This window comes from Cuculus canorus, chromosome 2 (assembly GCF_017976375.1).
Source record: "Cuculus canorus isolate bCucCan1 chromosome 2, bCucCan1.pri, whole genome shotgun sequence".
Taxonomy (NCBI): Eukaryota; Metazoa; Chordata; class Aves; order Cuculiformes; family Cuculidae; genus Cuculus; species Cuculus canorus.
In genome coordinates this window covers 53323417-53337265 of record NC_071402.1, presented here as the reverse complement: position 1 = coordinate 53337265, position 13849 = coordinate 53323417, and the positions used below count along the sequence as shown (strand labels likewise).

The following is a 13849-nucleotide window of genomic DNA, read 5'->3' as shown; positions in this document are numbered from 1 at the left end:
CTTAATATTTTGCTCACTTCTGCTATTTATTCTTATTTAAATTCTTTTGCCAAGACAGTTGTATTGTAATAGTTTTCACTACTAAGTCTGATTTCAAAAACAGATTAGAAACAAAGCTACTTGCACTCTCTAGGGAAGTAAAGGTATAAATACCAAAAGCTAGAAGGGACTGTATAGGTCATCCACCCAAAACCAGATCTTGTTTTTAATGTTAGTTAGTGAGCTATAAATGAGGAATGAGAACAATCATCACTTGAAAGATTTCTTTGATATAAGAAGTTACGAACAAATCAATGAATTTTTGATTTTTAAAATGAAATTTTCAAAATTAATTAATCTTGAAATTTATTGAATGCTTTCAGTGAGTCTTTAAATAGCAATTGGTTTTACTTTGTCTTGGAACTAGAAAGAGGCAGATAGAAGAAAACAAACCGTCAGATTTAATATCTTTCTTTTCTGGGTTCCCCTTAACAGATGACAGGGGGAAGTTAACAAAATTTGTTATTTGCACCATATTAATTGGCTAAGTCAGAGCACTGTTAAGGACTCTAGGGAGACTCTCCAAGTGACTATCATTTTGTACAGAAATCTAATATGATATTTCAAGTGAATCTGAAGACAGTGCTGGCTGAATCACAGAATCACAGAATGGTAGGGTTTGGGAGAGACCTCTGCAGATCATCTAGTCCACTCCTCCTTACTTAATCAGAGTACGTTGCACAGGAATGTATCTAGGTGGGTTTTGAATATCTCCAGAGAAGGAAAATCCACAACCTCTCCAGGCAGCCTGTTCCAGTGCTCTGTCACCCTCACAGTAATGAAGTTATTCCTCATGTTTTGGTTGAACTTCCTGTGTTCTAGTTTGTACCAGTTGCCCCTTGTCCTGTCACTGGGCACCACTGAGAAGAGTCTAGCCCCAAGCCTAACTGGTTGTTAAACATAGTATTATGTCAGTGGGTTGTGAATCATACCTAATTTTAATAAAAAAATATTTCTTAAATATTGATAGAATATGTTCAATATCTTTCTCAATATGGATAGCTACATAAGTATGGTAGCTAAATTGCATCATGTTCTAAAAGAGTTAATAAAAATTATATTTATACCTGTTATGGCTGCCTTCTGGACCATAACCCAGACTGGTTTTAAAATTTGTGGAATTGAAGTCAAGATTGACTCTGGACCAGACTGTGTATCCTTTCCCTAATCACCTCCACAAAAAAATCATGTCATTTTATAATACTGCCTTGCATAATAATCACTGTAGATGTAGAAATATAGGACATCCTTGTCAGTGAGAAAACATGAAGTGCAAAGCAAGCAGTGATAAATGTTTCTGCTACTGAAAGACAGAGGCACATATCAGAGACAGGCGTTGGTGTCCTCAAATGCCAAATTTGATCTGCATTTTTTTTAAAGACAGACTCTGGTATTTTTTTTATCTGAAGGGACCCTAGACTACACCCTGACAAGAGGAGAAGTTCTGTATCATTACAAGAGTTCAGCTACTGAATTCAATATTGAGAGCTTTACTTTGTTGTATACCTTCAGCATAAAAGCAACACTCATTGGCAGAATGCAGGCACTGGTACAGATAAACCATTTGTGTCAGATGCAATGTATAATATACATTTTTTAAATCAAAGAAACAAGGAAAAGAAACAGCAAGAAAAAAAAGAAAGTTCAGAAGAAGCAGCATGATCTGAAGGAAAGAGTACCTTTACTTCTGTGCTGGGTGTGCTAAGGGAAAAGTTCATTCTCTGCCTTTAGGAGATACTGGAAAAGATTGTCTTCAACCAATTTAATTTCAGAATGAATCATCCCAGAACTGTTTTGTACCACATAATATGTCAGACTGCTCGGTCCAGTTCAATACAAAATGGAAACAAAGATTGCTCTTATTTGTCCTTGGGCTTTGTATCCACTACCTCTGGCTCCTTTGGAGGAGCTTCACAGGTTTAAACTGAGCAGCAGTGGAAATGGCTTTGCTGAAATGCAAGCTAAAGAGAGCTGACCTGGCAGAAGACCTTTACAGCCTCTGTTATTTATAGCAGCCTTAAGAGTACACAGTTTCTCTAAGCTATGTTTTTTCAGCAGTCTTTTCTTTGCCTACTTAGATCTGCTACTTATACCTTACTTTTACATTACTTTGCATAAACAGAATTTAGCTTGAGTAGTGCAGAATCTGTGAGTAATCAGTTTTTCCTCAGCTAATTAGGAAGAGGAATGACTGGGAAAGAATTGGGTATTTAATCTCAATACCAGGACGTAAACACCCAGTAAAATTATCGTGGTTCACAGGCAGAGGTTACATCACAGCAGGACAGTCCTATACCAGCCTCTGGGGAATGAAACAGCTATGGGCTTTTTTTCCCCAGCACTTATAAAAGAAAGAAAAATTTCTTATCTGGGTCAAATGGAAGAAGCAGGGTCTGTTCCTGACAGAGCTTCCCTTTGAAAATCTCCCTTTGAAACAGCATTACGTGGATATAATTCTTCCTGCTACTGACATGGAAAGAGAAAGGGTGAAGGCTGCCTGATGATGACTGTTGAGTAATGTTGACAACCACAGTGTAATCCTGTCCGGACTTCCCATTGGCTTTAAACTTTTCTCATTCTACATTAAATATTGCCTAAAGAGAGAGCACACTGTTGTGAAACTGTGTAGCATAATGAAAAATGTATTAGGAGAGACTGGCTTGTATTAACTCTCAAGGCTACACCCTGTAGCAGCATTTTTTCTTTGGGTTTGAAAACTCCATTCCAAAAGCTCCAAGTTGCATAGGAGACAAGGGCAGCTCAGACGAGGGACTCCAAAACAGTCATGTGCTCTGTTGATTTACTGGTTTAATGTAGAAAACAACTTAAATATTAGACACAGTCATTATTACCCAAAGTTACCATGATCTGGGCCTCGAATGGTAAATAAGTAATCTTATTCAGGCAAGGATTTCTGCTGCTCTCCTCACCCTGGAACTTAGGAATAAAAGAATACTTTTGTTCGTGGTTAACGCTGGAGTCAGGACTTTCTGTAGAACTGTGCCCACAATGAGGATTTCAGTGCAGGAAAGTAAAATTAGAACAAATCCTACTACCTCCTAAATTATATGAGTTTTCATCGCCTATTATTGTAAGAAACAGCTCTCTCAGAGGCATTAGAATGAGACATTTCAATTTTCTTTGTATTTATCCATTTGTCCCACCAAAAAGGTATTCAAAAAATCCCTCCAAAAGCTATTTTTTACCTTTTTTTGCTTGAAATTGCTTGCAGTGCTATTACTACCTACCCATGTACCTTAGCAAGCAATACTATATGAACCATATAGTAAGGTTTCTCATCTCGTAATATACACACTAAGTAGTGTCATTTCATATTACTGCATGCTTCAGGTCAGATCAGGACTATTTCCACCGCTGCCTTGTCCTCTCTCTCAATATACTTCTCTGATGATAAAATTAATAATAAGAAAAAAATTTACTTCCATTAAATAACTAGAAGTGTTTCAGTTTAGTTCAGTAGGCTCAGAACATCATCTTTAGTTCCTTGTTTCCATTGGCAGATGAAATTCTGATGAGAAAAAATCCTGCACTTTTGTCATTAACAAAAAAGTACCTTAGTATGACTTAATCTCCTTTTCCAGTACCCACACATTGTTAAAAAGATGTGCATTGTTCTCCTTAAAATATTTACCTTCTCTCCCCCAGCTGATGAATTTCAGATCCTCTTAACTATAGATGCAATGAGCTTGTTGCTTATCATGTAGAAATAACTCCTGATATGAACAATCACTCTTTTTGAGACCATGGGGAATGTCAGCTTATCACTGACTTGCTGTTCTAAAGACGCTGCTAATTGGATAGCTTCACACTGCCTTTTGTCTCTTCCATCCCATTCCCATTGCATAGTCATAACTGTCATACTCTCATTTAAATTCACTACTCAGTTTCACAACAATCTTATTTTCAAAATTCTGTTGTCATAAATTTAGTGATAACAATACAGCTTTAGCATACAGAAGTCACAGTTTTTGTTAGTGTTTTCATCTTCACAACTCTAGATTAATTCTGGAGTTGTGACTCATAGTGGAAAATTAATTTTTTTCACTCTGAAAACCCTGCTATTCTTTTCTTTGTTTATATTATTAGGGGGATGTTTTATACCTCCCATATGTTTGGATAATCTACATGGTAATTGTAGCTTGGTTTACGAGCCTCTGCACTTCCCTGTACTAATTCATCAGAAATGTACCTGTATCATAAAGAAAGCATTTGGAAGACATTTCAGTTTGTTGATTCCTAATTTTCAGAAGTCCAACTCTACTTTAAAGCTTTCTGTGGGTTATTTTTTTAGTTCTATTGCATCCTCTCCATAAACTGGTAATCCTTGCATGAGTCTGAAAGAGTAAATACGAACTCATGAAGTGAAGTAAATTCACTGCTCTGTTTCTCATCTGGAGATCCCTAAAAGATGTGAGGCAGTTTTATAAGTGACAATGATAGGTTTGTCTCTTTTCTGTCAGAAATTTCTAGAAGGAAGCAGCATCAGGTGGCTGCCCCACAAAACATATGTAGCTCACGGATGCTATGGTCCAAGCACAGGTCCATTATTGGGTGCTTTCCACCATCCATCACAGGGTATTTAGACCAGGCTAGCTCTGCCAACCCCACAGCCTTTGACTCTGTCCCAGCACAGATGGCAGGCATCACCCTTGCTAAGTAATATATGAGACTTTGACTCTACAAAAATCAATCTACTTTTGTTCTCATAAACCATGAAAGGTAGATTTCCTCTGAGTTTTTTTTCTTTTATTCCAGACTTTCATATCAGCAGATGAAGAGTATTGTCATCTAATACTTTAACAGCAAACACAACATGAATTGTCATGTTGTTATTGGAGTTTTACCAGCAAATAGAAGAGTGATCACAATATAAAAAGATTTAAAACCTCATTATGATGATGACAATCACTGTGCTCAACACGATAGCTTTTCACCTGTTCATTTGTATTTTTTTGGAGCCATCCATTTGCTATAAAACTTCCCAGCTTGAGCCTCCTCACAGCTCCCTAATGAAATCTTGCCAGCTGGGAACAACTGGATGCCCTCCCCTCAGATCTCTTCAGTGTCATTGAACGGATGTATTATTTCCAATACACCATGAGACTATCCCCCGTGCAGAAGAGTTGAGCTCACTACCTTAATAGTGTGCCAAGACCCTGAAAACTGGCAATGAGTTTTCTCTGTCAAGCCATGGGGTAGACTCATCATTCTGGTGTTCCTTTGCAATGCTGCTGTAATGTAAAAATTTTGTTCTACCAACATGAACCTGTCACCTTTCTCCACAATATTTTGGTAGGCCATTCCACCCTTCACTGCCTTCATGCAGGAGATGTAATGGGGCACCACAACCTGTCTGCACTCCAGTTCCCTGGTGTGTTCTTGAACACACCCTCCTCTGGTCACTCAGGTTTCAAGGATGCTTCTCAGAATGGAACCACATGAGAGGGTGTTTATTCACTTCCAGGCCTATTTTACAGCTCCCCTTTAATGAGCTGCCCACAAGCCAAAGCACATGTTTAAACCTGCCACACTGATCCATCCTGTCTTGTTGTCCTTTTGTGTAAGCTTATCTGTATCCAACTACAATAATTTGCATTTTTAAAGTTCTTTTAAGAAAGGATGGAAAATATTATTTTTTCTATAATCTTTGTTGATTATAATCTTGCCTCTTCAGGTTCACCGCCTGGGAAAGCTCCACTCTTCCTCTGCTATCCAAGCGCTGCCTCATGTCCCTTGCACGCTTTCACTCACCCTCTTTCTCGGTTTCACAGGGTTATCCATTTCTGTATTACTCCTGCATCTGATCTCATGGTTATAAACTCAAAAAAATAAGAAAGGAAAAAAAGAAAAGACTCAATGAAAACCAGGAATACTAATGTATGAATTCCAACGTGAAAGCAGGATGAAATATTTGTAATCTTCCAAAGCAATTCCATCATATCCTTCTAAGAACCTTTCAACATAAAATACGTAATCTGTATAGAACACATATTCCATAGAAGACATAATCTTTACTGGCAGTTAATCTTAGATACGGATGTGTAGTGCTCTAATATTGTAGAGGTTCACCAAGTGCTTCTAAGCTACTCTGATTAACTTTGATCCTCTTTGGAACTTGATGGAGGCTCTTCTTATGTCCCAAGTACATTGTTCCTAGATTTCTATACTTTCTGTTTGCTATATATCATAATATAGATAATATAATTTCTATACATTCTGGTTTAAAATCCAAATTTTAAGGTTTATCTTCCAGACCAAAAAAAGAACTATGAAAAATAAACCAAAGATTCCTTAGGGCACATCAGCGGAAATAACCTTTTGAAAAGAATTACATTTGACGCTCAGCATTTCTTCTTCCTCAGAGTCATTGTCACATTTCCTGGCTTTACTGATAGACAGAAAGCCTATTACTACTGTCAGCACTGCAGAGTCAACAAAACTATGGAACAGAGAATAATATTCTGCTCTTCATGCACTATCAAAAAGAGCAGCAGCTATAATTCAGGCACTGAATTTTTTATTTTAACTAAATAAAAGAAAAATGCCACACATTTAAGAAGCTGGAGAGAAATTCTAGCATCAGCTGAGAGAAAAGTAAAGAAACCTTGCTCTGAAATTTATAATCCAGGTATGCCGCTTTCCTGCCTTTTCTCTTTTAATCCCCTTATACTTCAGAACCTTTTTATTAGAAAAGAAGGACTGGCTCAGTAACTTAAGTTTTTATATAAACTGAATTTAATCTTTAATTACTCTAATAATATGCTCATTTATATTTGCTCTAATGTCTTCTTGAAAGAGGTGCCTCTGTGAGCAGAAATTTTTAATTCTAAGTAAATAATATTAAAAAGGTGTTAGATGCCCCTCCTCTGGAAACATTCAAGGTCAGGTTGGATGGGACTCTGAGCAACCTAATCTAATCAAAGTCGTCTCTGTTCATTGCAGGGTTGTTGGACTAGATGACCTTTAAATGTCCCTTGCAACCAATACCATTCTACGATTCTGTGCTTCTAAGATCTACCCCAAAACCCAATTGAAGAGTTTAAAAGGCCTCTTAGTCTATAAAAATACTCAAACTCTCCATATGATATTCCGTATCAAGCAAATTTTCTTCAGGTGAGAAATAAAATGCACCTTGTCACATCACCATGGAAAGGTTAACTGGTCACTTATCTGTTTGGCACAGAGTGAAGTTATGGAGCTGGATAAGTCTCTCCCAGCAGTGTATGCTGGCACTGCATGGGAGATACAAATCAACCCAAAGTGAGTGGTCTTCCACACCTCCTATGCGTTGTGAAGGTGCGCAGGTGCTATTGTGCTGTGCACATTTCTCTTACTTTTCCTTGCTGGGGATACACTAAGCTTCAGTGCAGAAACTGATGTTCTCTAAACCTCTTTGCATAGATGTCTTATCCTGTTTCCCCATGGAGTGTGTTGCATCTACTGCCCCTGCAGCCTCTAGGGAAGAAAAACAACTGTAAATACCTTCAGTAAAAAACAAGTAATCACTTTTTCATGTTCATTTTCAGAGTCCTGTAGAATCATATTTTATATGATTATGCGGTCTGCTTCAAAGCCAAGATATCAGGCTTATTAATTTAGAACTGCCTAAGCTCTAGCAAAAGGGAAAAAAAAAAAACCCTGATTTTTTTTTCATATACTTTACTGCATTGTATCAGACATACTTATTCCAAAATGAGCCTTCCAGGAAGAGACAAAGAAACAAATCCTTTGTTTACTGCACTACACTTAAGATCTTAGGAATTTTGAGGATGGTCCCCCTTCTTTCAATTCTAAATAGTTCACATTTTCTTGCAAAATTAAAGGAAAATGGTAGTTTTACAATTCATGTTCTGACATTCAGTCACATATCTAGTTGATATGCTTCGGTTTGGGTCAAGACATGTTTTGCTTTCTGCTAGCCATTTCCAATTGTGTAATCTATAGATGAATTTTCATGTTTGTTTCCCATCACAACATGGTAGCCTTGGGAATTAATATGTCACTCCTCCGAAATAAAAAAAGAAAGAATTGTTACTCATGTACTTCCATACCAATTTGTAATTAATAAGGATATTTCATAACAAAAAGTGTAAAACCTAGAAGCATTCAGCCATTACACTCACCTTCATCATGCCTTATTTCAGAAATCCGCCTTGGGGTTCTTCAGTCATTGGGAAGAGAGAGAGGACACATATTTTGTTTTCAATCCTACAAGAAAGATTAGTCTCTCAGTGGTGCTCTAAATGTTTACTTTGTTATAAGTCTTCTGTCACAGTGGATTAATAGGAAGCTGTCATCTGCTTTTTTTTACCCCTACATTCCAGTGTTGCTCATCAAGTCAATGATCTTTCCTGTTCTACTCAGATAGGATCCAATATTGTGGTCTGTGAAAAAAAAGTATTGTTCCATGAAAACAGAGGCATACATGCTTTCCATTTCCATTTTCATTTCCAATTCTAATTTAATTTCCATGTCCATGGCTTGCACGAGATGTGTTTTTCAGAAGTTAGAATGATGCTTTGCATCCAAGATTACAAGAAAAGAAGCAAAATCACAATTAATTTTCTAGACTACATCGTCAATATTCTATTAGGATAACAAATTCCAGCAGTAGTAGAATGTATATACAATGTATAACAAATATACTAAAGTACAATATTAAAAGTCAGTGAAAACAAGGTTCACCTTCCATTCCTACCCCCAAATAAACCCCCATCCTAGAGTAACAAAGAAGTTTTATTTAGCAAAGAAACCACAATGTAACCGTATATACAGCAGACAGTTATGTTTTAGAAGACATATTTCTGCCTGGTATGTGACCTATAAAAGGAAAAAACAACAAGGCAAACAGATTCTTCAGTAGTTGCCTAATAAGCCACAAATACATTTTGTTTTGGTAGAAAAACTTTTCCAGAAAATATCAATCAGCATATGCAAGAGAAGTAGAAATATGATCAATAGCAGTGCCCTCATTTACACCCCGACTCATCTGCAGACAGATTCTGTTTTCAAAAGCATATGTCAGGAATAAGTCCAGAGGAATCAGTGGCAATATGCTACATGAGGAACTGCAGAGTTATTTTTCTAAGATCACGTGTGATTCAATGCTTCCAATTACTTTTGAGTTGTGATTTGTTAAGATCAAAGGAACAGGAGAATAATATAGCTTCTGGGCATACAGGTCTGGTCTACAATGCGTAATGGTGCCTGGGGCACAAAGCTCAGAGGTGGTGGCAGCAGAGTCTGCTTCAAAATCGGAAGCAATGCATCCTCAGTAGCAATCCAAATCTGGGCACAGCTCACTTCCTTCCCTCTTGGATGCAAGACTGCTTTAAGGCAACAGTGCTGCTTTTGTCACGTGAGGTGTCACTACACAGAGCAGCATGAAGCTCTATGGTGGTGTAAGCTCTAGAATGCTTCATAAATATATGGGGAGTTGGAACTAGATGACCTTCAAGGTCCTGTCCTATCCTATCCTATCCTATCCTATCCTATCCTATCCTATCCTATCCTATCCTATCCTATCCTATCCTATCCTATCCTATCCTATGGTATATATGCCCATAGGCTTCCCAGGTTGGTGTAACCATAATTAAGAGCCAGAAAAACACAAATGGTGCAGTGAAAGGTAAACAACACCACACTGACTAAAACAAGCAGCTGCTCAGAAAATGGACTGTGAAAACAGCCTGGGATTCCTCTCCATTTAGCTACAAGTCAGGAATCAATTTAAACTAATCATCTCATGTTTTGCAATAGAGAAATGGAAAGAAATGTGTACTTTCAGTGCAACTTATCTTAGACAAACATTTAGAATGTCTTTAAGATTTTATTGTTAGATTAAATGAACCCCACCCAGCCTTTCTAGAACAGCAACACTGGGGTCCTGGCATAAGAACTTTGACACCTGCAGTGGGAGAAGAGACTCTCAAAGAAACAGAGAATACTTTCTGTGTGTATACAAATATATGTGTAATTTTTTGTTCTGAGGCAAAGATGAAAAGTCTGCTTTTCTAACAAGGACCTGGGCTTTGAAAAACTGCCATGTGCCACTGCAAACTGTGCTGCATGCTCACAGCTGCAAAGTCATAAATTTTTTATTAGGATTCAAGTTCTCTTGAACTTCGTGAAAGCTCCAGGGTGAGGCACAGTGCTGAGGTTATGACAGGGAGAGCTGTTGACAAGGTCATTTATGGGACACAATGATCCAAGTAAAAAAGGCAAGAGGTATATATCCAGTAAAATGAAGATCTGATAAGATTATAGATATAGTAGATCCATGCAAAAAAAATTGCATTTTTTCCTAAACAATGAAAACATGTAATATCTTTCTAAATAGCGATTAGACACAATAATTTGCCTTAACTGAATTGCTTTAAGTGATATATATATACACAGTAGTACTACTACATAGTCTTTTGAAGTCTAGAGATTTTATGACAAGGTTTACTTAGCTAAACAAATAAATAAACATCAGTGTTAAATCTATGCTTTAAATTGCCTAAGATTTCAAGCATTGAAAAAAAAAAAAAAGTCAAAATATTGGGTCCAGGCACACCAGGAAAAGCAAACCTCTGTTACCAGAGGCAAAGCATCAGTAGAATCACTTTATTCCTTCATGTTTACCTGTCCTTGAAATGACTATGTTCCAGCACACTGCAGTGTGCCATGAAAACACAAAGCAGCCTTCTCCTTTTCTTTTATCGTTAAACACAATTTGAAGTGTCTGAGTTGAAAAAAGACCTCTTGTTAAATCATCTCTACAGTACCACATCTATAAAGACAAAAAATAGGGAGGAAGAGGAAACTAGAAATGCAACTTATCAGCTCTGCATGCACATTGCAAAGAACTGTGTGCTCATATCATTTACAGTGGCCAAATATGTCATTCAGGATATCACCCCATACATATTTAGATAAAAGAGTTGAATGTCAAAAGAGTTGTAAAACTTCAGCATACTAAAATGTCTTTCTAATAAGTGTGTTACCAGAGATTCCCCTCAGTTTCTTGAACAAAATGAATATCTCCTGTTGGGATTCCCCGTGTTTTGGCCTTCCCCATCAGGTGCAGTGAATTCTATATAAGTAAGGAGGCAGTCAGCACGTAAAGTCTAGGAGTTCTGTCCACAAATGGAGATAGTCATGGCCCTTTGGGCCAGCCTGGAACTCCACCATCATAAGGAGTATGCTAAAGGAGTCATCTACAAGAACATACATTTCTTGTCTCAAGTGTTAGGTAACAATGTTGAAGGGCTGTTTTGTCCGGTTCTGCCCTGAGGTTCAGTAATCTATAACAGCTGCCTACAGCTCCCTCGTCTTTAGTTTTCACTAGCCAGAGGTGTAGTGCACAAGAATCTGGATCCTGTAACCCTGAACTGCCTGTGGATCTGAATCAGTAACTGCCTTTCCTCCAGTTTCACTCTTACAGAATAAGCTGCAATCACTATCCATAAACCCCAGTCAGAAAAAAATTATCACTCAAGTTCACTAACACCAATCTCACCACATTTTATCACTTCCTGGACATCTTCAAAACACCTTGATTACTCTGTACACTTTTGGCATCAGCAATAAAAAATGCTACAAAGGCAGCTGTACCTTACATGGCTCTCAGTGCTTGGATCTATTAGACATCTGATGCTGTGATTTGGCGATTGCTCCAATGTATCCTCTTTACTAGGTACTATAAAGCCTTTCTGACTCTTCGAACTAATCTGTCGCACACACAATCTGTCACCAAAATTGGAGATTCTGACCCAGCAATATGAGCTTTCCTTTTGTCTAAGATTCTCCCCTCTGCAAACCCAGATATCATCCCTTCTAAATACCAATAAACCATTTTTACCAACAGTACAAGTCCACTGTCTTTGTCTTCCACCTTCATTCACTTCAGGGACAGATGTTCTGGTGGATATTTATCCATTCTAGAATATTTCTTTGCTTTGCTTTCAACAAAAGCTTTATCCCCTTTAACAAATGTAAAAAACCCAAACAAACATGCAGTTTTTGATAATTATTGCTTTGTAATTTTAATGCTACTGCTGTGGCTTTCTGTGTGGGAAAAAGGACAACCCACTAGCCTCGTTTTGCTTACAAGAACATGTTTCAAACATCAAAACACTGTGAAAGCTACAAGACATAGAGAAAGAGATTGCTTTTTATTCTTGTAAGAATAAAAAAGAAACTGTGAAAGACTTTAAAAGCAACATTTTAAAGTTGCTTTTAAAAACAAGAATTTATGCCCTTTTTAACAGCTTGTTTTATAAACATATTTTTACTTAAACAGGATTTGGAAGCGTCCCTTAAAATATCCCAGGGTTCCACCATTCACTGCACTGTTTTTCAAGCCTCATGAGTGGATTTTGCATGGATCTTAACCTCAAGGCAAAATGGAAGACATTTTTAAAAATCTGGATAGACATCCATACCATCATACACATGCATTTGCAATTATTTTAATTAGTCCTTCAAATAAAGGTTAGTGCAGTGCTTACTACTGTTAATATCATGTTATATATTCAGGTAAAAGTATGTTGACTTATTTGGATGTGTGATCAGTCGTAATTCTGCTTTCCCCTTCCTCTTTTGGCTTTAAAAAGGGCAATCAAAACCCAAAACATTATTAGTGTAATGCTATGATTGAGAAATTATACTTACTAGAGAAAAGAGACTAAAAGGACGGTTTCCAGAGCAACACAATTCAGCCAGCTTGCAGCTTACACATCTCCAGAAGGGCAATTCTGCATCCTTCTCACAGCTGAACTAAATCCTTACAGTTACCTCTGGCTACAGCTGTTTCATCATTTTGCCGGGTGCAGCAGCCGTGTGACAGCTGTTCCCCCACATGAGGGATCCAGACACTTCCTGCAAGCTGGGGAGAGTCCAGCTTACACCTCTCATAACAACCCTCCTCCCACATCTCTCAGGAACTCTCTACAGCACAGTTCTCCTTTTGTCCTACTTCACTTACGCAGTTATACTAAGTCTCTTCTGTAACTCTACCTTGAATACTAAAGTCTGTCCCAAAAGGCTTTAAATTAGCACCTTTCTCTGTGAGGATCCAAGCTGGCCCCAGTTCTGCTGGGCTTCTCCAAGAAAACACTTAGGACCTAAGGGCTGAGAAGCTGCAGGGCCAGGACCTCCAGACTGAATTAGAAATAATTAAAATAGAGGCCTGGACTCACACACATGAGAAATACTGACCAAAATCTCATACCCATGCAAAAACAGTACTGAATTCTCCAATTTAACACCCAGAAGAGTAATAAAGAGTCTTATTCACACCAGCCAAGCCCTTGTAAAACATATTCCACCCCCAGATTTATATATGTAGCTCCTACTGAAATAAACAGTAACTTTGTACATCAGTAGGCTGAATTTTGTCATGTTTATACAAACATTGACTACTTGATTTGGTCTAGGTGCTGAGAATTTGAAATCAGTTTAACTACGTTATTTTTAAATTCAAATGTTCAGTACCTTTGAAACTGTCTATTACATGGCCAAGTACAAAAGCAATTAAATTTAACATATTAACAAAGGAACAGGAATGTTCTCCTGGTAGGGATTAACACCATTAACCTTTAAAACACGTCATAGTTGTGGAAATCACACCATCCATTTAAAACCTACTGACACATGAGCCCCAGCTCTCCAAAGGTGGTGGCCAGGGTATTGTCATCCCGCTTTTCTCTAGCACTCTCAAAGTCTGTTTTAGTGCGGAAGATTTTGAGCTGAATTTAGGAAGGCTCAATACAATTGATGAAAGCAACAGCACTAACTCCTTCCT

The 13849-nt window shown here is 37.7% G+C and overlaps 1 long non-coding RNA gene across 1 annotated transcript in view; it reads right to left on the bottom strand.

Annotated features, from left to right (window-relative positions):
- The window catches only part of LOC128851521 (uncharacterized), a 93428-nt gene extending 80548 nt beyond the window's left edge, over window positions 1-12880 (bottom strand). Inside the window, exons 1-2 of the long non-coding RNA XR_008448888.1 lie at window positions 12718-12880; window positions 8184-8268 (exon numbers count right to left, since the gene is read on the bottom strand). This is a non-coding gene — a long non-coding RNA (uncharacterized LOC128851521). The remainder of the gene's footprint in view (window positions 1-8183; window positions 8269-12717) is intronic.
- Window positions 12881-13849: the final 969 nt, after the last annotated feature.